This window comes from Myotis daubentonii, chromosome 1 (assembly GCF_963259705.1).
Source record: "Myotis daubentonii chromosome 1, mMyoDau2.1, whole genome shotgun sequence".
NCBI lineage: Eukaryota > Metazoa > Chordata > Mammalia > Chiroptera > Vespertilionidae > Myotis > Myotis daubentonii.
The window spans coordinates 221690266-221702752 of record NC_081840.1 but is presented as its reverse complement, the minus strand read 5'-3'; the positions used below and the strand labels follow the sequence as shown (position 1 = coordinate 221702752).

The 12487-nt window shown below is 42.5% G+C and overlaps 1 pseudogene; it reads left to right on the top strand.

Annotated features, from left to right (window-relative positions):
* Positions 1–10295: 10295 nt before the first annotated feature.
* On the top strand, positions 10296–10782 carry LOC132227578 (jun dimerization protein 2-like; annotated as a pseudogene).
* Positions 10783–12487: the final 1705 nt, after the last annotated feature.

The following is a 12487-nucleotide window of genomic DNA, read 5'->3' as shown; positions in this document are numbered from 1 at the left end:
GAGTGCCCACAACCAAGGTGTGCCCTTGACTGGAATCGAACCTGGGACCCTTTAGTCCACAGGCTGATGCTCTAGCCACTAAGCCAAACTGGTTAGGGCTACAATAGCTGCTTTTTTCTGTTTCTTGATTTTGCAGTGATAAACAGTATCTTAATTTCCTCCTTCTAAGGGAGACAAGGGTTTGTTTTTTCAGCGTCCTCTGAGCTGATCATTGCTTCACCCTCAACTTCTCCGAGACACTTTCAAGAATGTCAAACGCATCAATACTTTATCCTCCTTTTTCCTTAGGGACATTTCTCCTGTAGCCCAAGTCCCATGCTCCAGTGTGGATTGGGTCCACCTTGGTCATCTGCATAGCAGGCAAAAGGAGCCTCCTCCTCTTCATTGCCTCTCTATTCTTAGGAACCCTCTGTTCCCTGGATCTCAGGCTTTATTGTCTATTACTTGCCTCTATGCATCAAAAGAGAGCCCATAGGCAATGAATCCATTGACATCTTGTGTGTCTCAAGTGTTATTTCACCCTCGGACTTGATTTATAGTTTTGTTGAGAATGTGATTCCAGTGAGAATTCATCTCCCCAGGACTGTGAAGCATTTCTCTACTGTCTTCTACCTGCCAGTGTTGCAATTAAGAAGCTTGATGCAATTCTTGATCAGATGTGACTTGCTATTCTTTTCCTGTCAGGACTTTTAGAATTATCTCTTTGATGATAATGTTCTGCATATTTTTTCATGATAGGACTTGGTGTTGGTATTTTTCTTCATTCTTTTTGGCATGAAGTGGGCCCTGTTAATCTGAAAGTTTATGGCCTTCAGTTAATGGAAATTATTTGTTCTATGGGATATTGAATGGAAAAAATGCTAAAAATTCTAAATTCCAATGACAACCTTTTGGAAACTAATCTCAGGAATGACATTCTATCTATTGACCATATTCCATTTGTTAGAGGCTGGTTAAGTTTGAGATTATGCTAGGGGACTGTCTAGGGCGGGGGGATAAAATGGATACATATGTAATACCCTTTGTAATACTTTAAGCAATAAAAAAAAAAAAAGTTTGAGATTACATGTGATTATAAGGAGAGGAATCATTGGGAGCCATCTTGGAGGCTGCCTACCACATCCTGCTTAAAAATAAACAACAGCCATAATCTCTTCACTTCTGCTCCTCATGGTGGCAACACAGGGCCTCAGTTCAGATGTAGAAGATTTCCCTGAGATCTCTTAATGGCAGGAGGAATTTTGTTGGAGGAAATACTTGATTTTCTTTTCCACAAATAAATGTTTACCATACTTTGGGGGGCAGGGAATGAAGAATCAAAAAATGCATGCGTAAATATTGTGAAAATCCATAGAGTTTGTATTGCTATGGAAGACTTTTATAATCCAGAAAAGTAACTATAATAATTCTAAAAGATGACTTTATCCTACTAAGAGTATTTACAAGAAAAATCACCAATAAGAAAATTAAGGTAAAGATTAATGAATCATTCAACTAATTTGAACAAAATATTCATTTGTCTTAATAATTAAGGTATGTAAAGATAAAAGAGTGCTTTTTCAAGATTATACAAATCAATAAATCAAAATTTATTTTCACTTTACCAACAGAGACATTCATTATAAAAGTGATTACTCAAACTCAAATGCAGTTATCTTATTTTTCAAAGAAAAATCTCAAAACTCAGAGAACTAAAACTGAAGTTTTCATTTTACATAACTTCATCATTTCCAGTAAGGAGAAAAATCAGATAAACTAAAACGCATTGAACACAATCTAGTTTGTTGTTAGTTTTTTCTCACTTCTTGAATTGATTGTGAAACTACATCATAACTAGCTTTCTCCTCACTGCTGTATGAGAGACTACTTGTTAAATGGTCCTTCACTCTGGGCAGAATGCATTTTGAGGCTTTAGATTCGAATGTATAATTAAACAGCTGTCCTCACCTCTAGTTGTGCATGCCTATGTCTGTATGTGTGGTGTGGTGTGGTGTTGTATGTATGGGTATTATAAATGTGAAGTACTTTATATTAGTCTTCACATAAAAATTACCATTAATTGTTAGGTGCAATATATGTGCTATTTTGGGCACAGTCAAGGGTTAGCTAATGTGACATTCTCTCCCAGTATCAATAGCCCAGTTCCTGTTATAAAATTCCACTCAAACTCCAACAGACAGAAATTGACCAGCCCTGGAAGCAGTTATATGTACAGTACAAGAAATGTTGACCATGCTATGAAATTCAACATTCCTTATGTTCTGATGAAGCATATTATTCACTGGTATTATTTTCAAACCAATGCTGAAATATTATTCCAAGATACATGTGAGCTAAGGAAATAATGTAGATTTACTTAAAAGAATAAATTTGCATGTTTGAGAAAACAGGCATTTTTTAAACTACTATAATATGTCTTCTATCATCCTAGGCATAATGGAAAAGAAGTGATAGAAACTGTAATCGAAAAATTCATTGGTGAGACACAGCACACACAAGAGAATTCCACAACAATATAAGCTATTCAACGTCTAGTCCCCAAACACATAATAATTTGAACTATGAAACTATGAAAGCACAATTCATGTTCTATTCAATGTATCATCAGTACCTAACACTGGAATTGGAACACAATAGACGCTTACAAGATGGCTAATGGATGATGAATAAATCATTAAGTGAATTAATAAATAAATCTGTAAGTGAAGTAGATACATGGCACAGAGTGCTATGGCAGTTAAATGGAGCAAGATACTCCTGTAGGCTAGACAGGTAAGAAAGCAATATTTGGAAGAGATGCATGCTGTATACACGTATCCCCCCAACATTCAAGTGGTGAAACATAGTCCCCAGTGTGATGATATTTGGAGGTGGACCCTTTGAGAGATGATTAGGTCATGAAGACAGAGCTGTCAGGAATGGGATTAGTGCCCTTGTAAAAGAGACCCCAGAGAACTCTTGTCCACCCTTCCACCTCGTAAGGACCCAGACTAGCTGACTATGAACCAGGAAGTGTGCCTTCACCATACAGAACGTCTGCTGGCACCCTGATCTTGGACTTCACAGCCTCTAAAACAGGTAGAAATAAATGTGTATTGTTTATAAGCCATCCAGTTTATGCTATCTTTGTTACAGCAACCAGAACAAACTGAGACATGGGGTTTACTCAAGTCTTGAAAAATTAGAAACACTTTGGTTGGACAGAAAGGAGGAACAACATTTGTCGAGTTGTTTTCCAGAAGAAATACAACCTTCATAGTCTTTTTCAAATAATCATCAAGTCTTATACTTTTTTCAGTATTTTATGATCTTATTGCTTTCTTCACAGATGTGAATAGGTGGTCTACTAAATGGTTACTTGCACCGGGTTAATCCTGCTTTCTCATTTCCTATCTGTGTGAGTGTAATGAACTTATTTAATTTCTCTTTCTCAAATTGTGACCTATATTCTAGGGATACTAACAGAACTTTCTTAATGAGTTGCTGTAAAGATGAAAGGGCATATGATAGAAAGGGCTTATGGTACAAAAGCACACATTGAGTATTAAATAGGTGTTAGCTATTTTGGCAGAGACAGCCACTCTCCACAAAAATCTGCTCACCTCCTCCCATGCTATAACATGGACTACACTACATAATATACATGCTACAGCACAGCTGTAATTGGAATGGGGCTGTGCAGTGAGACATATCCCAGCCCTCCTGCATGTAGGTGTGACCAGGTGGCTAGTTCTCACCTATGGAATGTGAGCAGAAATGATATGGTCCCTTCCAAGACAGAAGATTAAGAAAGCACACACATCTTCTCCAGACTCCCTTTTGTTCCTTCTCTCGGCTGATCAAGCCCAGCCATATAAGAATTTATTAAAATATTTGTTATGCCATGAGGCCTAAAATAACTTACCACTGATAAGAATTAGTGAAAACACATCTTGCCACTGTAAGTAGAGAAGCTTTTCAGCATTTACACTGGGGTTACCTTAACTCGGAAACCGTCAACGGAATAAAGCTTAGGTATCTTTTGGCTTTGCTTTCTTCTTAAGCAAGACAGGACACAAAGCCACAGTGTTCATTTGTGGCCTAGGATAATTCTTGAAGTCAACACAATTAGAGACATATTCAGTAACCACCATATCAAAACAGCAAGAAGCATAGCCTCCCTTTTTTTATGAGAAGGAGGCTGGTACTTAAGAGAAATGCATTTCCTCACAAAGATGGCTCCACGCCCAACCCAGTCAGCAGTGTTGGTTTCATTCTGAAGCCTCTCTCCATGGCTTACAGATTGTCATCTTCTTCCTGTGCCTCCACATGACCTTCTCCCTGTACATGTCTGTTTCCTAAGTTATTTTTATAAGAATACCAGTCATATTGAATTAGAACTCACCCTAGTGACCTCATTTAATCTCTTTAAGGACTCACTCTCCAAAGATAGTCACTTACTGAGTTATAGGGGCTAGGACTTAGAATACAAATTTTGAGGCACACAATTCAGCCCAAAATATCATGTGACCTACAAATGGCCACATTCAAGAACTGAAGTACTCACTCTATGAATAATATTATCTTCTCCAAACTTGTTGGCGTCCTTTCTAATATGTTTCAGATAGTAATGCACCTATTCTCCTTCAACATGAACTGGATAGAACTACCACTCTCTCTCAATGGTTCCAGTATCTAAATTTATTTTTGCTAACATGTCTATGAAAAATGCCTCTTTGAAGCCACTTTTGGAAACTGCGGCTACAACTGATAGCCTCAAAACAGTAGAGTTTATTTGCAAGCTCAGCACACAAATCCTTGGTGCTCTCTACAGGTGTGTCACTTGTCACACATAACATTACTTTCTTTTCCTGCTTTAATGAAGAAGGAAGCTGTACATGCCATGGAGTTTCTTTGCTGCTTTGTTCTGAAATCACAGATAGGCTCTTTCATGGGGGCAAGGTTTTGAACCCCAGCCTATCTGTGTGGTTTTGGTCTGGAGTAGGCTAAATACAAAGATGTCTTCTGCACAGATATTCACAGGTTTACAAAGAGCAATGAATCTGGAAGGACTTGATTAAAAATGGGGCAGAAGTTGCATGTTTTTGTGAGAAAAGTAAATCATATCCCAGAACAATTGGAAGGGGTAGTGTTCACTGACTTCTTGGCTGAGCTGGCAGCTATCTGGGTCCCCATGGGTGAGGTAAATCATTTCATTGGAGCTCTTCAGGCCCCTTTATGGAGGCTGCTACTGGACAACCGTGGATTCCATTGGCCAATTGGCCACATTGCAAGAAGAGCTTGGAATCAGAAATTTAAGAAAATCTTCCAATGTTGGAAGAAGCGTTTCAGCAGAATGAAGTTGAAAATGATAAAAATCTAGTCATTTGTCAAAAGTCTGCAGACACTCAGAAACACTACAAAGTCTGCCAAAAATTACTTCTGTTGAGACCGAAAAAAGATTCATAATTTTGTTCTTGCAAGCATATATAGCATCAATTATGAAATTTCTAGAAAAATTACCTGCATTGATTTTAGGACAAAAGAAATCATGTATTTAACAACAGAAAGAAGAATCTTAGAACTACCTCATTTTGCATAAGACAAACTGCCCTTACATAACAAAGAGTATAATGAAACATAATGAAAATGAATGCCCAGTTTGCCTCTTATTCCTTTGTAAGTCAGAATTTTCAGCAGTTATTCCTATGAAAATAAAAGTCAAAATCAAATAGTTATCCAAGATACCTGCATATTTCTGCTTCAAGAAGCTCTCTCTACACTCTTCACATCTCATTAAAACCAAACTAAAAAAACTGATATTAGTGCAATTTAGGTCTCTTTCAACGATTTTACAGAAGTGGGCATAGTTTTTTTTTAAAGGAAAAAAGAATGAACTTATAACTCTTAATAGATATTATTTCTATTCTTCATTGTGAAATAAATTTCCAATCAATTGCTTTCATTGCACTAGAATGCCAGGATCATCAAAACAATTCCCCACCCTCACCAAGACTACATACCGGAAAGAGAAATTTACCAAAAGGAATCCAAATCACCAAAATGAGATTTAGGTTAATTCTGAGAAGTCAATGATAACAATAAAGTAAATTTTATAGAAAAGATTGAGTGCATGTGTAAGGGTGTTTATAGGTTTTTTTCTATTCAGGGGCCCAAAGTTTTCATCAAATTCTCATTTCAGTTTTAGCTTCTAAAGAACAGGATCCCCAGAATAAGAACACCTACTGACAGTCCAATACTTTATCTGTAAAGGCTTTGACATAGCTATGCGTTATCTGGGCCTCAGATTCCTTGCCTGTAAACTGTAGGTGTTGTTTATATACTTAGTTTCTATTGAATAGTGCTTTCCATTATTCCTCCTTTCTAAAAAGCTTCTATGGACATATAATTTATTGAAATATTAGTTTGTGTTTAGTCCTCATCTACACTAATAAAAGAGAAACATGGTAATTGGCGTACGACTGCTACCCTTTTCATTGGCTAATCAGTGAGATATGCAAATTAACTGTCAGCCAAGATGGCAGCCGGCAGCCAGGCAGCTTGAAACTAACATGAGGCTTGCTTGCCTCAGTGACGGAGGAAACCAATGTTCCCCGCCTGCGGCTGCAGGCCTCTGAGCGGGCAGTTTAAGAAACTCTGTAACAAATACCACTGGAGTTCAGCCAGCAGATTTGCAACATTGTAAGCAAATGCCAGAAACCTACTTTCAGCAGCGGAGGCCTAAGAGCTGGAGCCAAGCCTCAAGCTAAAGCTGGCCCAGAAAAAAAATTTTAAAAAAAAGGAAAAAAGGAGCAGTTGGGAACTTCAGTCACCCCCAGCCTGAAAACAGCCCTCAGCCCCTCACCCAGACTGGCCAGGCACCCCAGTGGGGACCCCCACCCTGAAGGATGTGTGACCAGCTGCAAACAGCCATCATCCCCTCACCCAAGCTGGCCAGGCACCCTACTGGGGACCCCCACCCTGATCCAGGACACCCTTCAGGGCAAACCAGCCAGCCCCACCCATGCACCAGACCTCTGTCCTATACAGTAAAAGGGTAATATGCCTCCCAGCACCGGGATCAGCGGAGCTGCGAGGCCTCCCGGCACCAGGATCAGCGTGAGAGGGGGCAGCGCCCAAACCCCTGATCGCCCTGTGGCTCTGTGTGTGACAGGGGGTGGGGCCACAACCTCCCTATCCACCCTGCTCTGTTCGTGACAGGGGAAGGTGCCCCAACCCCCTGATCAGCCCTGTTCTGTGCCTGATAGGGGGGAGCTCCCCAACCCCCTGATTGGCCCTGCTCTGTGCGTGACAGGGGGTGGTGCAGCAACCTCCCCATCGACCCTGCCTTGAGTGTGACAGGGGACGGTGCCCCAATCGGCCCTACTCTGATCGTGACTGAGGGTGGCATCACAACCTCCCAATCCGCCCTGCTCTGCGCATGACAGGGGGTGGTGCCCCAACTCCCCAATCGGCCCTGCTCTGAGCCTGACCAGGGGCTGCACCTAGGGATTGGGCCTGCCCTCTGCCACCTGGGAGCAGGCCTAAGCCAGCAGGTCGTTATCTCCCGAGGGGTCCCAGACTGCGAGAGGGCACAGGCCGGGCTGAGGGAACCCCCCTCCCTGCCGAGTGCACAAATTTTTGTGCACCGGGCCTCTAGTATATATATAAAAAGTCAGCATAGCAAGATTAAAAGGGCAGCCTTGGAAACCAGACAATCAAACCAGGCAATTAAAACTTGTCTAGGCTATTTCATTTACTAGCTGAACTGAACATTTTGTTTAACCTCTCTGGACTTCAATTTCTCTACTTATAAAACTGAAAGATAGTAGTATCTATCCACCAGACTTTTTGTTAGGATTAATGAAAAGCAGAAATCTGCTGGAACTTTTAATTCTAGCAATACACCATGGCTATAATCCAGAGATGGGGGGTTGCCAGCTCCCGACACTGGACCTTGTCATGCCTCTCATCATTCTCCACTACTGGGAGACTGGGAGTTCAATCGCTTGCTATGATGTGCGCTGACCACCAGGGGGCAGCACAGCATGAAGGAAGGCCCCATCCCGCAGCCAGAAGGCCCCGATTGGTCCTGATCACCGGCCAGGCCGAGGGACCCTACTCGTAAACGAATTTCATGCATCAGGCCTCTAGTTCTTTTATAAAAATCAAAACAGAAGGGACATCGTTTTGTCTCTATGGAGATGAGATTTCACCTTAACTAGAGAAAGATTTCTAGGTATTCACTAGTCCTTCCAATGACGAGCTCTAAGGATAATTTTGGCTTTTAATATTGCATCACTATTCAAAGCTTTTAGGCTTCTTTTCTGTCTATTTATGTATTCAGGTATTTCATAAATTTCTGGGTCTCATCTTCATGAATGACAACCATTGTGCCCTTCAGAATTGATAGGACAGAGGTATTATCAGTGTGTTCTTTTTTCTGCATTAAAACTGTTATTTTATCTACAACTGAAAGATATCAAGGAACCCTATGAGCCAGGGAAATTTCTCTATTGTTATGTTTTTTGTTTTTCTCCCTAGGATCAAACAATGTGCCAAGTACTGGGCAGTAAATGGAATAAAACAACCATTCCCCTAACCCCCACTATGGCACTCACTCTCCTGTGCTTCATACATAGGACAGCTTTTTAAAAATATTTTTATTGATTTCAGAGAGGAAGGGTGAGAGAGGGATAGAAATATCAATGATGAGAAAGAATCATTGATTGCGGCCTCCTGCACACCTCCTACTGGGGATTGAGCCCACAACTGAGGCATGTGCCCTTGACTGCAATCAAACTGGTACCATTCAGTCCGCAGCCGATGCTCTATCTACTGATCCAAACCAGGTAGGGCTACATAAGACATCTTTAAGGAGACAGAGCTCCACATCCACTGACCTATCAGGGCCACACTATCACAGTTACAGTTGTCACACATCCCCTCTAAGGTGCACTGTTCTCACCTCTAAAAGAGCAACGTTCTTAAACCATTGCATAGGGCTACTGGGATAATATGTACAAGGCAAAATGTGAAAAGTATAAAGCACTTACTACATTGACAGACTATTAAAACTGAGTAATTTTGTTGAGTGTTAATTATTAGAACAATCAGTCTATTGATATTATAAGACATTTTTATATATAAATTTGAATATCTGAAAATAACTTTGATGAATTTTCAAAACTCTAACATGAGAAATCAATGAAATGTTAGAAAAGACAAAATAGTCAAATTAGTATGGTAAACAAAGTCAAGAATTAGAAAAAAAATTTCTATAAATTTATACTTGAATAAAGACTACACCCATCCTACAAACATGTTTTAAAATTAACAACAGTTTCTACCTGCCTCTTAAAATGTAAAGGATTTCTCACAATAACTTCCATGGGTATTTTTACTTTGCTTAACCTGATAAAGCCTCATGTCATCTACATAATATATCTCTAAAGAAAGAATCAAATTACTTGCATCATAAACTTCAAACTGGGCAGACGGCAAAATCAAATTTGGCTTGTCTACAAAAATTACAGTCATGGAGTTGAATTTTAAATTACCAAATTTTTGACTTTAGTTTCTCTTGAAAGTCTGCTCCAATAATAATAATAATAATAATAATAATAATAATAATAATAAAGATCCAACAGTAATATTCACAACAAATGATTTTCAAAATAGGACTTGTCAATCTTTGAATGACAGACTCTCTGTTTATTATATCCAACAATATCCCTAGGTTATGATGCCTGCAGAGGAAATAATATTGCTTACATTGTCTAGAGTAGGTGTTCATTATAGATTCAAAGCGGTGACTTTAACATGGAAGATAAACAAATAATTTGCCTATCCTATATAATAAAAGCCCAGTGATCAGAACGACCAGAGACCAGAACCACCACGGCCCCTCACCAGGCTGGCTCCACCCCCAAGGAAGCAGTTAAGGGCAATCAGGCAGGCAGGCAAGTGGTTGGGGGTGATCAGGCAGGCAGAAGAGTGGCTGGGGACAATCGGGCAGGCCTGTGAGTGATTGGGGGAATCAGGTAGTCAGGGAAGCAGTTGGAGGTGATCAGGTAGGCAGGCGAGTGGTTAGGGGCGATGAGGGAGGCAGGCAGAGCCCCACGATTGATTGTCTCAAAGAGGGACACCCAGGTCACAACCTGTGGGAGGGACACTGGGCAGCTTTAATGGGAGATGCTGGTGGCAGTGGATGCTGCAGGGTGGGGCTGGTGCCATGGTGGCTCCTGAGTGGGCCCGGCACCTGCAGCCTGGCCCAGACCCCAGGGTCACAGCCTCTCTCTTCAGCTTCTGCAGGCTGGACTGCCACTCCCCCTGCTATGATGCCTGGGCAGATCCCAGACCCTTCCATGAGTGCAGGCTCTGCCAGGGCTCCATCCCCAGCTCGGCCCTGACTGCAGAGGAGCTGAAATACGCTGACATCCACAACATTGGGGCCATGCTCACCCCTTTGCACTTCCTGGAGGTGAAACTGGGCACGAGGCACCTGTGAAAAGTGAGCTAGACGAGGACGAGGAGCTGAGGAAAAGGCGCCAGGAAAAGAACAAAGTGGTGGCAGCCCGATGCCGGAACAAGAAGGAGTGGAAGGAGTTTCTGCAGCAGAAATCTGAGTGGCTAGAGCTCATGAATGTGGAGCTGAAAACCAAGATGGAGGAGCTGAAGCAGGAGCTGCAGCAGCTCATCCTGATGCTCAACTGACATAGCCCCACCTGCATCGTCAGGACCAACAGCATTAAGACCCCCGACTCAGAAAGCAACCCACTGCTGGAGCAGCTGGAGAAGTGACCATGGCTGGGAGGGGGAAGAGGAAGAGGAGATGAGAAAAGGGAGGAGGAGGAGGGTCCTAGAGGGCTCTTCCTTGCTGCATGAAAAGCTCTTCAATGAGGATCAGCACAGCCAGCATTGGCCAGGCTTTTGTGAAACTCAGGTCAGCCACACTAGGGGAAGAAACCCAGGCTGATGAACCCAGCAACAAGCGCTGAGACCAAAGTAGTCCTGGGGGTGGGGGGGGAGGTGGCTGTTCTGCTTGGGGCCAGGCTTTCAGGAAGCAGGACAGGGGCTCTGAGCCGGAGAGACGTCCAACCAGGCAGCTATGGGCACTTCTCCAGCCTCTCTGCCAGGGCACTCACCCAAAGGACCTCCGAGCAGCCAGTTGCAATTTTAGTTGCAACTAAAATTAGGCTGAGTATGGAACTCAGAGTGAAACTGCAATCTGCCTGCCCCTAGCCCTGACCCTGACCCTGATGCAAGGCTGGAGAAGGGTACAATGCCAGGCCATGCTATACCCACCCACCGTGGTCCAGCTCAGTCCTGCCCAGAGTGGCAGCCAGGGCACACCCTCACCAGCCTTGCTGGAGTTGCTGTGAGCACGAGGCATGGCACCCTTTCTCACTGAATGTTTACAGACTGGCTGTCCTGGCAGGGCTTTCAACTGCACATGTTTTTTATACTTTTTTAAAAATATTTTTTACAAAAAAAAGATTTTATACAAGCAATATATAAATGGATTTCAATAATCACTCAATGTGATACAGTATAAATATGCTATGGTTTGTTTGTTATGAACAGATATTTAGCAGTTATGGCCGTTGAGTGTAACTGCTAAGTTCTGTAGTCTCTGGGTGTTGGGGTGGCAAGGGCAGGGTGTGGTGTATTTCCATCCTGGTAAACCCTTCATAGTACTCAGTTCTGTATTGCTCAGTAAACATTACCGTTGAAGGAAAGAAAGAAAGAAAGAAAGAGAGAGAGAGAGAGAGAGAGAGAGAGAGAGAGAGAGAGAGAGAGAGAGAGAGAGAGAGAGAAAGGAAGGGAAGAGAGAGAGAAAAAAGGTGAAAGAAAGAAAGAAAGAAAGAAAGAGAGAGAGAGAGAGAGAGAGAGAGAGAGAGAGAGAGAGAGAGAGAGAAGGAGGGAGGGAGGAAGGAAGGAAGGGAAGAGAGAGAGAAAAAAGGTGAAAGAAAGAAAGAAAGAAAGAAAGAAAGAAAGAAAGAAAGAAAGAAAGAAAGAAAGAAAGAAAGAAAGAAAGAGAGTCCCAGGCCACTGACCAATGATGCTATAGCAGGTTTGTGGCCGGCCAGTGATCACCCCACAGAGGGAGGCCCAGGCCAGCAAAGCCATTGCACTCCATGCCTGTTACCTGCAGAGGGAAGTGAACTGTGGCAGGGGAGAAGCAGTGGTAGCGCCAGCTGCCTGCAGCCGGGTGAAGGAAAGCCCTGATAGGCCCTGATCTCAGGCCAGGCCTAGGGACCCTACCTGAGGGGTCCCGGATTGTGAGAGGGTGCAGGTTGGGCTGAGGGATCCCCCCAAGTGCACAAACTTTCGTGCACTGAGCCTCTAGTCTTATATAACAAACTAGAGGCCCACTGCATGAAATTCATGCACAGTGCAGTCCCTAAGTCTGGCCAGCAATTGAAGTTTGAGTGTCTGGCATGCCTGGCGTGGAAGGGCATTTCCCAGCTGACCTCTGGGCCCTGGGCAGCACCTGGGCTCCCGC